Here is a 19,589-nt window from a genome sequence, read left to right as displayed (position 1 = left end):
TTGGGATATTTTCAGTATATAGAAATAGGTCAGTAAGGGCATCAGATCTTGCAGAACAGCGGAGGTTCAGAACCAAGGTGTATATTTCTGGGAAGATTTGTCCAGATATTACTATGACAAGAAAGTATACAGAGTGTAAATAAAAACAAACATGAACACAAATTTAAAAAGCAGAGATTTATAAAAATGGAGCGAAACTAAGTTTCTCGTTAAGTCCCACAGGGGACATAGTACCAAGTTCTACAGTCCATCTAGTTTCAGTTTGTGCCAATAGTTGTTTTAAATTTCCCCCTCTTATCCCCCCATGAATCCTGTCAATGCCCCTAACTTTGAGGCCGCGAGGGTCAGAATTATGATATTGTAAGAAATGTTTAGGTAGTGTTTTTAATAAGCTAACATCTTCTACCTCTTTTGCAACTGAAATATCCCTTGCATGCTCTCTCACCCTTATGCGCAGCTCCCTGGTTGTCAAACCAACATACATTTTGGAACAGGGACACTGCGCAAGATATATAACGTAAGAAGTAGTGCACGAAATATAATGTACAATATTGTACTCATGGGTCCCAGTAGCATTTGTAAAGGTCTTAGCTCTGACAATATTGGAGAGATTACACGCCATACAGTTTCCACATGGGAAACAACCCCACCTTTGTTTGGAATTACCAAAAAAACTTTTATGTGGGGCCACATAGTGACTTCTCACCAATTGATCTTTTAAATTTTTACTCCTCCGTGCAGTAATAAGAGGTCTTATAGAAATTTCTTTGTTCAGTATGGGGTCCGTTTGGAGAACAGGCCAGTGCCTAGTTAAAATTTGGCGCATAACATCCCACTGACAATTATATGTAGATATAAATCTGGTGTGGGACTCACCTTTGTCAACCTTAGTGCCAGAATTACAAAGTAATTTCTGACGTGGAGTATATTTGGCACGATGGTAGCCATATTTGATGTTTCTCTGGCTATATCCCCTTTCCAGGAAACGTTTTCTAAGATCTTTGGCCTGCTCCTCAAACCTATCCACAGTAGAACAGGTACGTTTTGCACGGAGGAATTGACCGGTAGGGATGGCTTTAATCGTTGAGTAAGCATGTCCTGAGGAGGCATGAAGAAAGGAATTTACGGAGGTCTCTTTCCTGAAGATGTCAGTCTGGACGGACCCCGAATCGTCAACCGACAATGCAATGTCCAGAAAGTCAATCTTACGCTCGTGCCATTTATATGTCAGTCGAATATTGTACGGATTAATGTTTAAAGTTGACATAAATCTCTCCAGATCAGGGACCGGTCCCTGCCAGATAATTAAAAGATCATCAATATATCGAAGCCAGCACTGCACATGGTCAGCGGCGCATGCGCCATCCCCACGGAAAACCTCCCTCTCCCAGTATCCAAGGAAGAGGTTAGCGTAGGCGGGCGCACACGCCGCCCCCATGGCAGTGCCGCGTTTCTGCAGGTAAAACCGGTCCCTAAAAGTAAAGAAATTATGGTACAATACATACTGTAATAATTCCAAAAGGAGATCGATAAAGGGTCTGCCCAGACTGCTCATCTCCAAAAAATATCGTACAGCCTCAATACCCTGTTGGTGGTCAATACAGGTGTATAGGGACTCGACGTCCGCGGTGACAAAGAGCATGTCAGAGTCCAAACAAAGGCCGTCAACCCTGACCAGGACGTCCAAAGAGTCCCTGACATAGGAGGGCAGCGTTGTATTTATAGTAGCGCCATGCACAGCACAGATGGAGCGATGTGTGTGACCGCGCTCGTGTATGAGATACATACGTATAACCATATTATTATTATTATAGTAGCGCCATGCACAGCACAGATGGGGCGATGTGTGTGACCGCGCTCGTGTATGAGATACATCCGTATAACCATATTATTATTATTATAGTAGCGCCATGCACAGCACAGAAGGGGCAATGTGTGACCGTGCTCGTGTATGATACATCAGTATAACCATATTATTATTATTATAGTAGCGCCATGCACAGCACAAAGGGGCGATGTGTGTGACCGCGCTCGTGTATGAGATACATCTGTATAACCATATTATTATTATTATTATAGTAGCGCCATGCATAGCACAGATGGGGCAATGTGTGACCGCGCTCGTGTATGAGATACATCCGTATAACCATATTATTATTATTATAGTAGCGACATGCACAGCACAGATGGAGCGATGTGTGTGACCGCGCTCGTGTATGAGATACATCCATATAACCATATTATTATTATCATAGTAGCGCCATGTACAGCACAGATGGGGCGATGTGTGTGACCGCGCTCGTGTATGAGATACATACGTATAACCATATTATTATTATTATAGTAGCGCCATGCACAGCACAGATGGGGCGATGTGTGTGACCGCGCTCGTGTATGAGATACATCCGTATAACCATATTATTATTATTATAGTAGCGCCATGCACAGCACAGATGGGGCGATGTGTGTGACCGCGCTCGTGTATGAGATACATCCGTATAACCATATTATTATTATTATAGTAGCGCCATGCACAGCACAGATGGGGCGATGTGTGTGACCGCGCTCGTGTATGAGATACATCCGTATAACCATATTATTATTATTATTATAGAAGCGCCATGCACAGCACAGATGGGGGCGATGTGTGACCGCGCTCGTGTATGAGATACATCCGTATAACCATATTATTATTATAGTAGCGCCATGCACAGCACAGATGGGGCGATGTGTGTGACCGTGTTCGTGTATGAGATACATCCGTATAACCATATTATTATTATTATAGTAGTGCCATGCACAGCACAGATGGGGGCGGTGTGTGTGACCGCGCTCGTGTATGAGATACATCTGTATAACCATATTATTATTATAGTAGCGCCATGCACAGCACAGATGGGGCGATGTGTGACCGCGCTCGTGTATGAGATACATCTGTATAACCATATTATTATTATTATAGTACTGCCATGCACAGCAGAGATGGGGGCGATGTGTGTGACCGCGCTCGTGTATGAGATACATCTGTATAACCATATTATTATTATTATAGTACTGCCATGCACAGCAGAGATGGGGCGATGTGTGTGACCGCGCTCGTGTATGATACATCCGTATAACCATATTATTATTGTATTTATATTCACCAAAAGGATACCAAAGTATCAAGACACACCACTCAGAACAAGTATATAAAAAATTAACAAATTTTATTGAACATGTAAACATTTTTTAAAAAATACAATAATAATGAACAAGGAATTAGTAATATGAGGAAGGATACTATCCGAGTAAGTTGCACAAAGAAACAGAGAGCCAGAGAAAGAAAGTAACGCGGACTATGGGGGTGAGATAAAAAGTCACCAGTCTCCGTGGTAGTCAATATACATAATCAACCTGTTGCTCACCACCATCTAAAGTGCAAATGCATAGAAAAAATATATAATAATCATCACATACCCATAGAGTCCGCTACCCCTGCTCTCCGAAGAAGTCCCGACGCGCGTTTCGCGTTCCCGCTTTATCAAGAGAAAGAAAATGTGCATGCTGTGTCCATGGTAAGCCCCCAACTTATAAGGGGCATCACTTCCCGCCACCGCCAATACAGCATCGCGCACGGCACCGCCGCCCCCGGGTCTCAGCTGCAATCGTTTCCGGCACTCATGATCGGTGTGCGGGGAGGAAATCCTCCGTGACGTCATATCCGCATCACCGATAATATAGAGGCCTTCAACAAAATGGTGATTCCCGGGCGCAGTGCGCATGCGCGTCGCCATGTTATTGGAGTCAGATTCCACAATCCCTTACACACCGCTAGACCAATCGGTAAGTGGTACTAACAGAAATAACTTAAGTTCCATGCAGTGAAGACCTAAGAAGAATGGAAATATAGAGAATGCCGCCACCGTGTATCAGGGCATATAAATATTAAAGGTACAGTTACATATATATAACACATCATTTAAATATAAGAGATCACGAAGCAAAGTACCAGAGGAGTGCCATCTTAACCATATGCCTTCGAAGTTAGTATAAATAAAAAGTTTCAAAAGAAGCTCTCCATATCTCAGCTCATGATCACTGTGCAGCATTCCCAATTAGTTCATAAGGAGGGAGATGTTCTTGGGATATTTTCAGTATATAGAAATAGGTCAGTAAGGGCATCAGATCTTGCAGAACAGCGGAGGTTCAGAACCAAGGTGTATATTTCTGGGAAGATTTGTCCAGATATTACTATGACAAGAAAGTATACAGAGTGTAAATAAAAACAAACATGAACACAAATTTAAAAAGCAGAGATTTATAAAAATGGAGCGAAACTAAGTTTCTCGTTAAGTCCCACAGGGGACATAGTACCAAGTTCTACAGTCCATCTAGTTTCAGTTTGTGCCAATAGTTGTTTTAAATTTCCCCCTCTTATCCCCCCATGAATCCTGTCAATGCCCCTAACTTTGAGGCCGCGAGGGTCAGAATTATGATATTGTAAGAAATGTTTAGGTAGTGTTTTTAATAAGCTAACATCTTCTACCTCTTTTGCAACTGAAATATCCCTTGCATGCTCTCTCACCCTTATGCGCAGCTCCCTGGTTGTCAAACCAACATACATTTTGGAACAGGGACACTGCGCAAGATATATAACGTAAGAAGTAGTGCACGAAATATAATGTACAATATTGTACTCATGGGTCCCAGTAGCATTTGTAAAGGTCTTAGCTCTGACAATATTGGAGAGATTACACGCCATACAGTTTCCACATGGGAAACAACCCCACCTTTGTTTGGAATTACCAAAAAAACTTTTATGTGGGGCCACATAGTGACTTCTCACCAATTGATCTTTTAAATTTTTACTCCTCCGTGCAGTAATAAGAGGTCTTATAGAAATTTCTTTGTTCAGTATGGGGTCCGTTTGGAGAACAGGCCAGTGCCTAGTTAAAATTTGGCGCATAACATCCCACTGACAATTATATGTAGATATAAATCTGGTGTGGGACTCACCTTTGTCAACCTTAGTGCCAGAATTACAAAGTAATTTCTGACGTGGAGTATATTTGGCACGATGGTAGCCATATTTGATGTTTCTCTGGCTATATCCCCTTTCCAGGAAACGTTTTCTAAGATCTTTGGCCTGCTCCTCAAACCTATCCACAGTAGAACAGGTACGTTTTGCACGGAGGAATTGACCGGTAGGGATGGCTTTAATCGTTGAGTAAGCATGTCCTGAGGAGGCATGAAGAAAGGAATTTACGGAGGTCTCTTTCCTGAAGATGTCAGTCTGGACGGACCCCGAATCGTCAACCGACAATGCAATGTCCAGAAAGTCAATCTTACGCTCGTGCCATTTATATGTCAGTCGAATATTGTACGGATTAATGTTTAAAGTTGACATAAATCTCTCCAGATCAGGGACCGGTCCCTGCCAGATAATTAAAAGATCATCAATATATCGAAGCCAGCACTGCACATGGTCAGCGGCGCATGCGCCATCCCCACGGAAAACCTCCCTCTCCCAGTATCCAAGGAAGAGGTTAGCGTAGGCGGGCGCACACGCCGCCCCCATGGCAGTGCCGCGTTTCTGCAGGTAAAACCGGTCCCTAAAAGTAAAGAAATTATGGTACAATACATACTGTAATAATTCCAAAAGGAGATCGATAAAGGGTCTGCCCAGACTGCTCATCTCCAAAAAATATCGTACAGCCTCAATACCCTGTTGGTGGTCAATACAGGTGTATAGGGACTCGACGTCCGCGGTGACAAAGAGCATGTCAGAGTCCAAACAAAGGCCGTCAACCCTGACCAGGACGTCCAAAGAGTCCCTGACATAGGAGGGCAGCGTTGTATTTATAGTAGCGCCATGCACAGCACAGATGGAGCGATGTGTGTGACCGCGCTCGTGTATGAGATACATACGTATAACCATATTATTATTATTATAGTAGCGCCATGCACAGCACAGATGGGGCGATGTGTGTGACCGCGCTCGTGTATGAGATACATCCGTATAACCATATTATTATTATTATAGTAGCGCCATGCACAGCACAGATGGGGCGATGTGTGTGACCGCGCTCGTGTATGAGATACATCCGTATAACCATATTATTATTATTATTATAGAAGCGCCATGCACAGCACAGATGGGGGCGATGTGTGACCGCGCTCGTGTATGAGATACATCCGTATAACCATATTATTATTATAGTAGCGCCATGCACAGCACAGATGGGGCGATGTGTGTGACCGTGTTCGTGTATGAGATACATCCGTATAACCATATTATTATTATAGTAGCGCCATGTACAGCACAGATGGGGCGATGTGTGTGACCGTGCTCGTGTATGAGATACATCCGTATAACCATATTATTATTATTATAGTAGCGCCATGCACAGCACAGATGGAGGCGATGTGTGTGACCGCGCTCGTGTATGAGATACATCCGTATAACCATATTATTATTATTATTATAGAAGCGCCATGCACAGCACAGATGGGGGCGATGTGTGACCGCGCTCGTGTATGAGATACATCCGTATAACCATATTATTATTATAGTAGCGCCATGCACAGCACAGATGGGGCGATGTGTGTGACCGTGTTCGTGTATGAGATACATCCGTATAACCATATTATTATTATTATAGTAGTGCCATGCACAGCACAGATGGGGGCGGTGTGTGTGACCGCGCTCGTGTATGAGATACATCTGTATAACCATATTATTATTATAGTAGCGCCATGCACAGCACAGATGGTGCGATGTGTGACCGCGCTCGTGTATGAGATACATCTGTATAACCATATTATTATTATTATAGTACTGCCATGCACAGCAGAGATGGGGGCGATGTGTGTGACCGCGCTCGTGTATGAGATACATCTGTATAACCATATTATTATTATTATAGTAGCGCCATGCACAGCACAGATGGGGTGATGTGTGTGACCGCGCTCGTGTATGAGATACATCTGTATAACCATATTATTATTATTATAGTACTGCCATGCACAGCAGAGATGGGGCGATGTGTGTGACCGCGCTCGTGTATGATACATCCGTATAACCATATTATTATTGTATTTATATTCACCAAAAGGATACCAAAGTATCAAGACACACCACTCAGAACAAGTATATAAAAAATTAACAAATTTTATTGAACATGTAAACATTTTTTAAAAAATACAATAATAATGAACAAGGAATTAGTAATATGAGGAAGGATACTATCCGAGTAAGTTGCACAAAGAAACAGAGAGCCAGAGAAAGAAAGTAACGCGGACTATGGGGGTGAGATAAAAAGTCACCAGTCTCCGTGGTAGTCAATATACATAATCAACCTGTTGCTCACCACCATCTAAAGTGCAAATGCATAGAAAAAATATATAATAATCATCACATACCCATAGAGTCCGCTACCCCTGCTCTCCGAAGAAGTCCCGACGCGCGTTTCGCGTTCCCGCTTTATCAAGAGAAAGAAAATGTGCATGCTGTGTCCATGGTAAGCCCCCAACTTATAAGGGGCATCACTTCCCGCCACCGCCAATACAGCATCGCGCACGGCACCGCCGCCCCCGGGTCTCAGCTGCAATCGTTTCCGGCACTCATGATCGGTGTGCGGGGAGGAAATCCTCCGTGACGTCATATCCGCATCACCGATAATATAGAGGCCTTCAACAAAATGGTGATTCCCGGGCGCAGTGCGCATGCGCGTCGCCATGTTATTGGAGTCAGATTCCACAATCCCTTACACACCGCTAGACCAATCGGTAAGTGGTACTAACAGAAATAACTTAAGTTCCATGCAGTGAAGACCTAAGAAGAATGGAAATATAGAGAATGCCGCCACCGTGTATCAGGGCATATAAATATTAAAGGTACAGTTACATATATATAACACATCATTTAAATATAAGAGATCACGAAGCAAAGTACCAGAGGAGTGCCATCTTAACCATATGCCTTCGAAGTTAGTATAAATAAAAAGTTTCAAAAGAAGCTCTCCATATCTCAGCTCATGATCACTGTGCAGCATTCCCAATTAGTTCATAAGGAGGGAGATGTTCTTGGGATATTTTCAGTATATAGAAATAGGTCAGTAAGGGCATCAGATCTTGCAGAACAGCGGAGGTTCAGAACCAAGGTGTATATTTCTGGGAAGATTTGTCCAGATATTACTATGACAAGAAAGTATACAGAGTGTAAATAAAAACAAACATGAACACAAATTTAAAAAGCAGAGATTTATAAAAATGGAGCGAAACTAAGTTTCTCGTTAAGTCCCACAGGGGACATAGTACCAAGTTCTACAGTCCATCTAGTTTCAGTTTGTGCCAATAGTTGTTTTAAATTTCCCCCTCTTATCCCCCCATGAATCCTGTCAATGCCCCTAACTTTGAGGCCGCGAGGGTCAGAATTATGATATTGTAAGAAATGTTTAGGTAGTGTTTTTAATAAGCTAACATCTTCTACCTCTTTTGCAACTGAAATATCCCTTGCATGCTCTCTCACCCTTATGCGCAGCTCCCTGGTTGTCAAACCAACATACATTTTGGAACAGGGACACTGCGCAAGATATATAACGTAAGAAGTAGTGCACGAAATATAATGTACAATATTGTACTCATGGGTCCCAGTAGCATTTGTAAAGGTCTTAGCTCTGACAATATTGGAGAGATTACACGCCATACAGTTTCCACATGGGAAACAACCCCACCTTTGTTTGGAATTACCAAAAAAACTTTTATGTGGGGCCACATAGTGACTTCTCACCAATTGATCTTTTAAATTTTTACTCCTCCGTGCAGTAATAAGAGGTCTTATAGAAATTTCTTTGTTCAGTATGGGGTCCGTTTGGAGAACAGGCCAGTGCCTAGTTAAAATTTGGCGCATAACATCCCACTGACAATTATATGTAGATATAAATCTGGTGTGGGACTCACCTTTGTCAACCTTAGTGCCAGAATTACAAAGTAATTTCTGACGTGGAGTATATTTGGCACGATGGTAGCCATATTTGATGTTTCTCTGGCTATATCCCCTTTCCAGGAAACGTTTTCTAAGATCTTTGGCCTGCTCCTCAAACCTATCCACAGTAGAACAGGTACGTTTTGCACGGAGGAATTGACCGGTAGGGATGGCTTTAATCGTTGAGTAAGCATGTCCTGAGGAGGCATGAAGAAAGGAATTTACGGAGGTCTCTTTCCTGAAGATGTCAGTCTGGACGGACCCCGAATCGTCAACCGACAATGCAATGTCCAGAAAGTCAATCTTACGCTCGTGCCATTTATATGTCAGTCGAATATTGTACGGATTAATGTTTAAAGTTGACATAAATCTCTCCAGATCAGGGACCGGTCCCTGCCAGATAATTAAAAGATCATCAATATATCGAAGCCAGCACTGCACATGGTCAGCGGCGCATGCGCCATCCCCACGGAAAACCTCCCTCTCCCAGTATCCAAGGAAGAGGTTAGCGTAGGCGGGCGCACACGCCGCCCCCATGGCAGTGCCGCGTTTCTGCAGGTAAAACCGGTCCCTAAAAGTAAAGAAATTATGGTACAATACATACTGTAATAATTCCAAAAGGAGATCGATAAAGGGTCTGCCCAGACTGCTCATCTCCAAAAAATATCGTACAGCCTCAATACCCTGTTGGTGGTCAATACAGGTGTATAGGGACTCGACGTCCGCGGTGACAAAGAGCATGTCAGAGTCCAAACAAAGGCCGTCAACCCTGACCAGGACGTCCAAAGAGTCCCTGACATAGGAGGGCAGCGTTGTATTTATAGTAGCGCCATGCACAGCACAGATGGAGCGATGTGTGTGACCGCGCTCGTGTATGAGATACATCCGTATAACCATATTATTATTATTATAGTAGCGCCATGCACAGCACAGAAGGGGCAATGTGTGACCGTGCTCGTGTATGATACATCAGTATAACCATATTATTATTATTATAGTAGCGCCATGCACAGCACAAAGGGGCGATGTGTGTGACCGCGCTCGTGTATGAGATACATCTGTATAACCATATTATTATTATTATTATTATAGTAGCGCCATGCATAGCACAGATGGGGCAATGTGTGACCGCGCTCGTGTATGAGATACATCCGTATAACCATATTATTATTATTATAGTAGCGACATGCACAGCACAGATGGAGCGATGTGTGTGACCGCGCTCGTGTATGAGATACATCCATATAACCATATTATTATTATCATAGTAGCGCCATGCACAGCACAGATGGGGCGATGTGTGTGACCGCGCTCGTGTATGAGATACATCCGTATAACCATATTATTATTATTATAGTAGCGCCATGCACAGCACAGATGGGGCGATGTGTGTGACCGTGCTCGTGTATGAGATACATCCGTATAACCATATTATTATTATTATAGTAGCGCCATGCACAGCACAGATGGGGCGATGTGTGTGACCGTGCTCGTGTATGAGATACATCCGTATAACCATATTATTATTATTATAGTAGCGCCATGCACAGCACAGATGGGGCGATGTGTGTGACCGCGCTCGTGTATGAGATACATCCGTATAACCATATTATTATTATTATTATAGTAGCGCCATGCACAGCACAGATGGGGGCGTTGTGTGACCGCGCTCGTGTATGAGATACATCCGTATAACCATATTATTATTATAGTAGCGCCATGCACAGCACAGATGGGGCGATGTGTGTGACCGTGTTCGTGTATGAGATACATCCGTATAACCATATTATTATTATTATAGTAGTGCCATGCACAGCACAGATGGGGGCGGTGTGTGTGACCGCGCTCGTGTATGAGATACATCTGTATAACCATATTATTATTATAGTAGCGCCATGCACAGCACAGATGGGGCGATGTGTGACCGCGCTCGTGTATGAGATACATCTGTATAACCATATTATTATTATTATAGTACTGCCATGCACAGCAGAGATGGGGGCGATGTGTGTGACCACGCTCGTGTATGAGATACATCTGTATAACCATATTATTATAGTAGCGCCATGCACAGCACAGATGGAGGCGATGTGCGTGACCGCGCTCGTGTATGATACATCCGTATAACCATATTATTATTGTATTTATATTCACCAAAAGGATACCAAAGTATCAAGACACACCACTCAGAACAAGTATATAAAAAATTAACAAATTTTATTGAATATGTAAACATTTTTTAAAAAATACAATAATAATGAACAAGGAATTAGTAATATGAGGAAGGATAGTATCCGAGTAAGTTGCACAAAGAAACAGAGAGCCAGAGAAAGAAAGTAACGCGGACTATGGGGGTGAGATAAAAAGTCACCAGTCTCCGTGGTAGTCAATATACATAATCAACCTGTTGCTCACCACCATCTAAAGTGCAAATGCATAGAAAAAATATATAATAATCATCACATACCCATAGAGTCCGCTACCCCTGCTCTCCGAAGAAGTCCCGACGCGCGTTTCGCGTTCCCGCTTTATCAAGAGAAAGAAAATGTGCATGCTGTGTCCATGGTAAGCCCCCAACTTATAAGGGGCATCACTTCCCGCCACCGCCAATACAGCATCGCGCACGGCACCGCCGCCCCCGGGTCTCAGCTGCAATCGTTTCCGGCACTCATGATCGGTGTGCGGGGAGGAAATCCTCCGTGACGTCATATCCGCATCACCGATAATATAGAGGCCTTCAACAAAATGGTGATTCCCGGGCGCAGTGCGCATGCGCGTCGCCATGTTATTGGAGTCAGATTCCACAATCCCTTACACACCGCTAGACCAATCGGTAAGTGGTACTAACAGAAATAACTTAAGTTCCATGCAGTGAAGACCTAAGAAGAATGGAAATATAGAGAATGCCGCCACCGTGTATCAGGGCATATAAATATTAAAGGTACAGTTACATATATATAACACATCATTTAAATATAAGAGATCACGAAGCAAAGTACCAGAGGAGTGCCATCTTAACCATATGCCTTCGAAGTTAGTATAAATAAAAAGTTTCAAAAGAAGCTCTCCATATCTCAGCTCATGATCACTGTGCAGCATTCCCAATTAGTTCATAAGGAGGGAGATGTTCTTGGGATATTTTCAGTATATAGAAATAGGTCAGTAAGGGCATCAGATCTTGCAGAACAGCGGAGGTTCAGAACCAAGGTGTATATTTCTGGGAAGATTTGTCCAGATATTACTATGACAAGAAAGTATACAGAGTGTAAATAAAAACAAACATGAACACAAATTTAAAAAGCAGAGATTTATAAAAATGGAGCGAAACTAAGTTTCTCGTTAAGTCCCACAGGGGACATAGTACCAAGTTCTACAGTCCATCTAGTTTCAGTTTGTGCCAATAGTTGTTTTAAATTTCCCCCTCTTATCCCCCCATGAATCCTGTCAATGCCCCTAACTTTGAGGCCGCGAGGGTCAGAATTATGATATTGTAAGAAATGTTTAGGTAGTGTTTTTAATAAGCTAACATCTTCTACCTCTTTTGCAACTGAAATATCCCTTGCATGCTCTCTCACCCTTATGCGCAGCTCCCTGGTTGTCAAACCAACATACATTTTGGAACAGGGACACTGCGCAAGATATACGTAAGAAGTAGTGCACGAAATATAATGTACAATATTGTACTCATGGGTCCCAGTAGCATTTGTAAAGGTCTTAGCTCTGACAATATTGGAGAGATTACACGCCATACAGTTTCCACATGGGAAACAACCCCACCTTTGTTTGGAATTACCAAAAAAACTTTTATGTGGGGCCACATAGTGACTTCTCACCAATTGATCTTTTAAATTTTTACTCCTCCGTGCAGTAATAAGAGGTCTTATAGAAATTTCTTTGTTCAGTATGGGGTCCGTTTGGAGAACAGGCCAGTGCCTAGTTAAAATTTGGCGCATAACATCCCACTGACAATTATATGTAGATATAAATCTGGTGTGGGACTCACCTTTGTCAACCTTAGTGCCAGAATTACAAAGTAATTTCTGACGTGGAGTATATTTGGCACGATGGTAGCCATATTTGATGTTTCTCTGGCTATATCCCCTTTCCAGGAAACGTTTTCTAAGATCTTTGGCCTGCTCCTCAAACCTATCCACAGTAGAACAGGTACGTTTTGCACGGAGGAATTGACCGGTAGGGATGGCTTTAATCGTTGAGTAAGCATGTCCTGAGGAGGCATGAAGAAAGGAATTTACGGAGGTCTCTTTCCTGAAGATGTCAGTCTGGACGGACCCCGAATCGTCAACCGACAATGTAATGTCCAGAAAGTCAATCTTACGCTCGTGCCATTTATATGTCAGTCGAATATTGTACGGATTAATGTTTAAAGTTGACATAAATCTCTCCAGATCAGGGACCGGTCCCTGCCAGATAATTAAAAGATCATCAATATATCGAAGCCAGCACTGCACATGGTCAGCGGCGCATGCGCCATCCCCACGGAAAACCTCCCTCTCCCAGTATCCAAGGAAGAGGTTAGCGTAGGCGGGCGCACACGCCGCCCCCATGGCAGTGCCGCGTTTCTGCAGGTAAAACCGGTCCCTAAAAGTAAAGAAATTATGGTACAATACATACTGTAATAATTCCAAAAGGAGATCGATAAAGGGTCTGCCCAGACTGCTCATCTCCAAAAAATATCGTACAGCCTCAATACCCTGTTGGTGGTCAATACAGGTGTATAGGGACTCGACGTCCGCGGTGACAAAGAGCATGTCAGAGTCCAAACAAAGGCCGTCAACCCTGACCAGGACGTCCAAAGAGTCCCTGACATAGGAGGGCAGCGTTGTATTTATAGTAGCGCCATGCACAGCACAGATGGAGCGATGTGTGTGACCGCGCTCGTGTATGAGATACATCCGTATAACCATATTATTATTATTATAGTAGCGCCATGCACAGCACAGAAGGGGCAATGTGTGACCGTGCTCGTGTATGATACATCAGTATAACCATATTATTATTATTATAGTAGCGCCATGCACAGCACAGAAGGGGCAATGTGTGACCGTGCTCGTGTATGATACATCCGTATAACCATATTATTATTATTATAGTAGCGCCATGTACAGCACAAAGGGGCGATGTGTGTGACCGCGCTCGTGTATGAGATACATCTGTATAACCATATTATTATTATTATTATTATAGTAGCGCCATGCATAGCACAGATGGGGCAATGTGTGACCGCGCTCGTGTATGAGATACATCCGTATAACCATATTATTATTATTATAGTAGCGACATGCACAGCACAGATGGAGCGATGTGTGTGACCGCGCTCGTGTATGAGATACATCCATATAACCATATTATTATTATCATAGTAGCGCCATGCACAGCACAGATGGGGCGATGTGTGTGACCGCGCTCGTGTATGAGATACATCCGTATAACCATATTATTATTATTATAGTAGCGCCATGCACAGCACAGATGGGGCGATGTGTGTGACCGTGCTCGTGTATGAGATACATCCGTATAACCATATTATTATTATTATAGTAGCGCCATGCACAGCACAGATGGGGCGATGTGTGTGACCGTGCTCGTGTATGAGATACATCCGTATAACCATATTATTATTATTATAGTAGCGCCATGCACAGCACAGATGGGGCGATGTGTGTGACCGCGCTCGTGTATGAGATACATCCGTATAACCATATTATTATTATTATTATAGTAGCGCCATGCACAGCACAGATGGGGGCGTTGTGTGACCGCGCTCGTGTATGAGATACATCCGTATAACCATATTATTATTATAGTAGCGCCATGCACAGCACAGATGGGGCGATGTGTGTGACCGTGTTCGTGTATGAGATACATCCGTATAACCATATTATTATTATTATAGTAGTGCCATGCACAGCACAGATGGGGGCGGTGTGTGTGACCGCGCTCGTGTATGAGATACATCTGTATAACCATATTATTATTATAGTAGCGCCATGCACAGCACAGATGGGGCGATGTGTGACCGCGCTCGTGTATGAGATACATCTGTATAACCATATTATTATTATTATAGTACTGCCATGCACAGCAGAGATGGGGGCGATGTGTGTGACCACGCTCGTGTATGAGATACATCTGTATAACCATATTATTATAGTAGCGCCATGCACAGCACAGATGGAGGCGATGTGCGTGACCGCGCTCGTGTATGATACATCCGTATAACCATATTATTATTGTATTTATATTCACCAAAAGGATACCAAAGTATCAAGACACACCACTCAGAACAAGTATATAAAAAATTAACAAATTTTATTGAATATGTAAACATTTTTTAAAAAATACAATAATAATGAACAAGGAATTAGTAATATGAGGAAGGATAGTATCCGAGTAAGTTGCACAAAGAAACAGAGAGCCAGAGAAAGAAAGTAACGCGGACTATGGGGGTGAGATAAAAAGTCACCAGTCTCCGTGGTAGTCAATATACATAATCAACCTGTTGCTCACCACCATCTAAAGTGCAAATGCATAGAAAAAATATATAATAATCATCACATACCCATAGAGTCCGCTACCCCTGCTCTCCGAAGAAGTCCCGACGCGCGTTTCGCGTTCCCGCTTTATCAAGAGAAAGAAAATGTGCATGCTGTGTCCATGGTAAGCCCCCAACTTATAAGGGGCATCACTTCCCGCCACCGCCAATACAGCATCGCGCACGGCACCGCCGCCCCCGGGTCTCAGCTGCAATCGTTTCCGGCACTCATGATCGGTGTGCGGGGAGGAAATCCTCCGTGACGTCATATCCGCATCACCGATAATATAGAGGCCTTCAACAAAATGGTGATTCCCGGGCGCAGTGCGCATGCGCGTCGCCATGTTATTGGAGTCAGATTCCACAATCCCTTACACACCGCTAGACCAATCGGTAAGTGGTACTAACAGAAATAACTTAAGTTCCATGCAGTGAAGACCTAAGAAGAATGGAAATATAGAGAATGCCGCCACCGTGTATCAGGGCATATAAATATTAAAGGTACAGTTACATATATATAACACATCATTTAAATATAAGAGATCACGAAGCAAAGTACCAGAGGAGTGCCATCTTAACCATATGCCTTCGAAGTTAGTATAAATAAAAAGTTTCAAAAGAAGCTCTCCATATCTCAGCTCATGATCACTGTGCAGCATTCCCAATTAGTTCATAAGGAGGGAGATGTTCTTGGGATATTTTCAGTATATAGAAATAGGTCAGTAAGGGCATCAGATCTTGCAGAACAGCGGAGGTTCAGAACCAAGGTGTATATTTCTGGGAAGATTTGTCCAGATATTACTATGACAAGAAAGTATACAGAGTGTAAATAAAAACAAACATGAACACAAATTTAAAAAGCAGAGATTTATAAAAATGGAGCGAAACTAAGTTTCTCGTTAAGTCCCACAGGGGACATAGTACCAAGTTCTACAGTCCATCTAGTTTCAGTTTGTGCCAATAGTTGTTTTAAATTTCCCCCTCTTATCCCCCCATGAATCCTGTCAATGCCCCTAACTTTGAGGCCGCGAGGGTCAGAATTATGATATTGTAAGAAATGTTTAGGTAGTGTTTTTAATAAGCTAACATCTTCTACCTCTTTTGCAACTGAAATATCCCTTGCATGCTCTCTCACCCTTATGCGCAGCTCCCTGGTTGTCAAACCAACATACATTTTGGAACAGGGACACTGCGCAAGATATACGTAAGAAGTAGTGCACGAAATATAATGTACAATATTGTACTCATGGGTCCCAGTAGCATTTGTAAAGGTCTTAGCTCTGACAATATTGGAGAGATTACACGCCATACAGTTTCCACATGGGAAACAACCCCACCTTTGTTTGGAATTACCAAAAAAACTTTTATGTGGGGCCACATAGTGACTTCTCACCAATTGATCTTTTAAATTTTTACTCCTCCGTGCAGTAATAAGAGGTCTTATAGAAATTTCTTTGTTCAGTATGGGGTCCGTTTGGAGAACAGGCCAGTGCCTAGTTAAAATTTGGCGCATAACATCCCACTGACAATTATATGTAGATATAAATCTGGTGTGGGACTCACCTTTGTCAACCTTAGTGCCAGAATTACAAAGTAATTTCTGACGTGGAGTATATTTGGCACGATGGTAGCCATATTTGATGTTTCTCTGGCTATATCCCCTTTCCAGGAAACGTTTTCTAAGATCTTTGGCCTGCTCCTCAAACCTATCCACAGTAGAACAGGTACGTTTTGCACGGAGGAATTGACCGGTAGGGATGGCTTTAATCGTTGAGTAAGCATGTCCTGAGGAGGCATGAAGAAAGGAATTTACGGAGGTCTCTTTCCTGAAGATGTCAGTCTGGACGGACCCCGAATCGTCAACCGACAATGTAATGTCCAGAAAGTCAATCTTACGCTCGTGCCATTTATATGTCAGTCGAATATTGTACGGATTAATGTTTAAAGTTGACATAAATCTCTCCAGATCAGGGACCGGTCCCTGCCAGATAATTAAAAGATCATCAATATATCGAAGCCAGCACTGCACATGGTCAGCGGCGCATGCGCCATCCCCACGGAAAACCTCCCTCTCCCAGTATCCAAGGAAGAGGTTAGCGTAGGCGGGCGCACACGCCGCCCCCATGGCAGTGCCGCGTTTCTGCAGGTAAAACCGGTCCCTAAAAGTAAAGAAATTATGGTACAATACATACTGTAATAATTCCAAAAGGAGATCGATAAAGGGTCTGCCCAGACTGCTCATCTCCAAAAAATATCGTACAGCCTCAATACCCTGTTGGTGGTCAATACAGGTGTATAGGGACTCGACGTCCGCGGTGACAAAGAGCATGTCAGAGTCCAAACAAAGGCCGTCAACCCTGACCAGGACGTCCAAAGAGTCCCTGACATAGGAGGGCAGCGTTTCGACCAGAGGTTTGAGATAGTAATCAATGAACTTACATACCGGGTCGCACAGCCCTCCAATGCCAGAGACTATGGGACGCCCAGGTGGGTCAACTGGATCCTTGTGGACCTTGGGAAGGAGGTAGAAGGTGGGGACTTTGGGACATTTTGTCATTAACCCATCCAGGATTTTCTTGGGAATAAGTCCTTTTTCCCATGCCTGGATAAGAATAAAATCAAGCAGTTGTGAAAATGCGGTCAATGGACTCTGAGGAAGTAACTCGTAATATTTTTTATCTTTAAGTTGTTTAAATGCTTCTTTCTCATATTTGTCTGTTGGCCAGATCACAACATTTCCCCCCTTGTCCGCCGGTTTAATGACTACATCATCCAAAGATTTAAGTTGTTTTAAAGCGCGTCTATGACCAGGACTAAGATTATCCCGTCTTATTTTGGTTGAAATTTTTTTAAAATCTTCAGTAACTAGACGTGCAAAAATATCAATCTGTGGACAAGTGGACAAGGGGGGAAAGGTCCCAGATCTGGGCACAACAGTACCTGGAAATCCAACCGCATTATCAGAGTCCTGCTCGCGTAGTAGACCCTCCAATACCTCCAAAGCCTCCAACTCAGGGTCACCGCGGACGTCAGAATCCCCACTGGGCTGATGATGTAGCCTCCTCAGGACAAGCTTACGGCAAAAAAGGTTGAGATCTTTCACTGCTGTGAAATAATGAAAATTATTAGTGGGGGAAAAAGATAGACCATAGCCAAGAACCTCCTGTTGTGCTACAGATAGTATATGTGAGGAAAGATTAATTACCTCCAGATTATTGTGGGCGCTACGAGTTTTCTTATAATATTGTTGTGGAGGGGTAATTCTCCCTTTATTAAACTTATTATTCCTTCTGGAGTTTCTGGTACTTGATGGACCCGATAGAGTTTCAACAGATGAGGCACTAGCACCTGATCTTGATTCATCTACAGACGCGACAGATGACATCGACCCAGATCTTGACCTATTTGGTCTTCCAATTTTATTACTCCTCCTCCATCTATATACTGTCTTGTTCTGGGAGTCAAGATTGTCGCGCTGGAATTTTCGAGATTTTGTATTTACAATTTCTTTTTCCCATTTTTGAAAACAAGCTTCAAGATCTTTATTAAACTCTTCCAGTACTGTCCCTGATAGATCTTTTTTAAGGTCATTTTGAACCTCTTCAATCTCTTTCTCAATATCTGTAAGCTTAGCATCATCTATCTGCATAAGGATTTCCATAAATCCTTTAGAACAACCATCAGCCACTTTCTCCCATTTATCTTTCAAGGTTTCGTCATTAACCGCAAAGGATGGAAATATCTGTACTCGTAAACCACGTGGAATCAGATTTTTCGACATATAGCGTTCTAGGAACGCGCGATTCCACCAAACCTTGGTACGTCTATGAAGAAGATCTTTAAGATAGGCTATTTGCTCCTGCGTATCTCTGCCATTTAAAACCAGACTCGGGTCTTCCTTGAATACCTCATTTAATTTATGGAGCCACGTTTGATCGCGGGCTCGGTAATCCATATGTTTAGGATCAATAGCTGTGAAAAACACAACAATAATTATATAAACAAAAATGTCCAAAAACATAATAATAACGCTCAGAGGGTCCCTTCTCAAGATAGAAAATCCCACAT

Source organism: Ranitomeya variabilis, chromosome 6, assembly GCF_051348905.1.
Source record: "Ranitomeya variabilis isolate aRanVar5 chromosome 6, aRanVar5.hap1, whole genome shotgun sequence".
Classification (NCBI taxonomy): Eukaryota; Metazoa; Chordata; class Amphibia; order Anura; family Dendrobatidae; genus Ranitomeya; species Ranitomeya variabilis.
Note: the sequence above shows the minus strand (reverse complement) of the source record.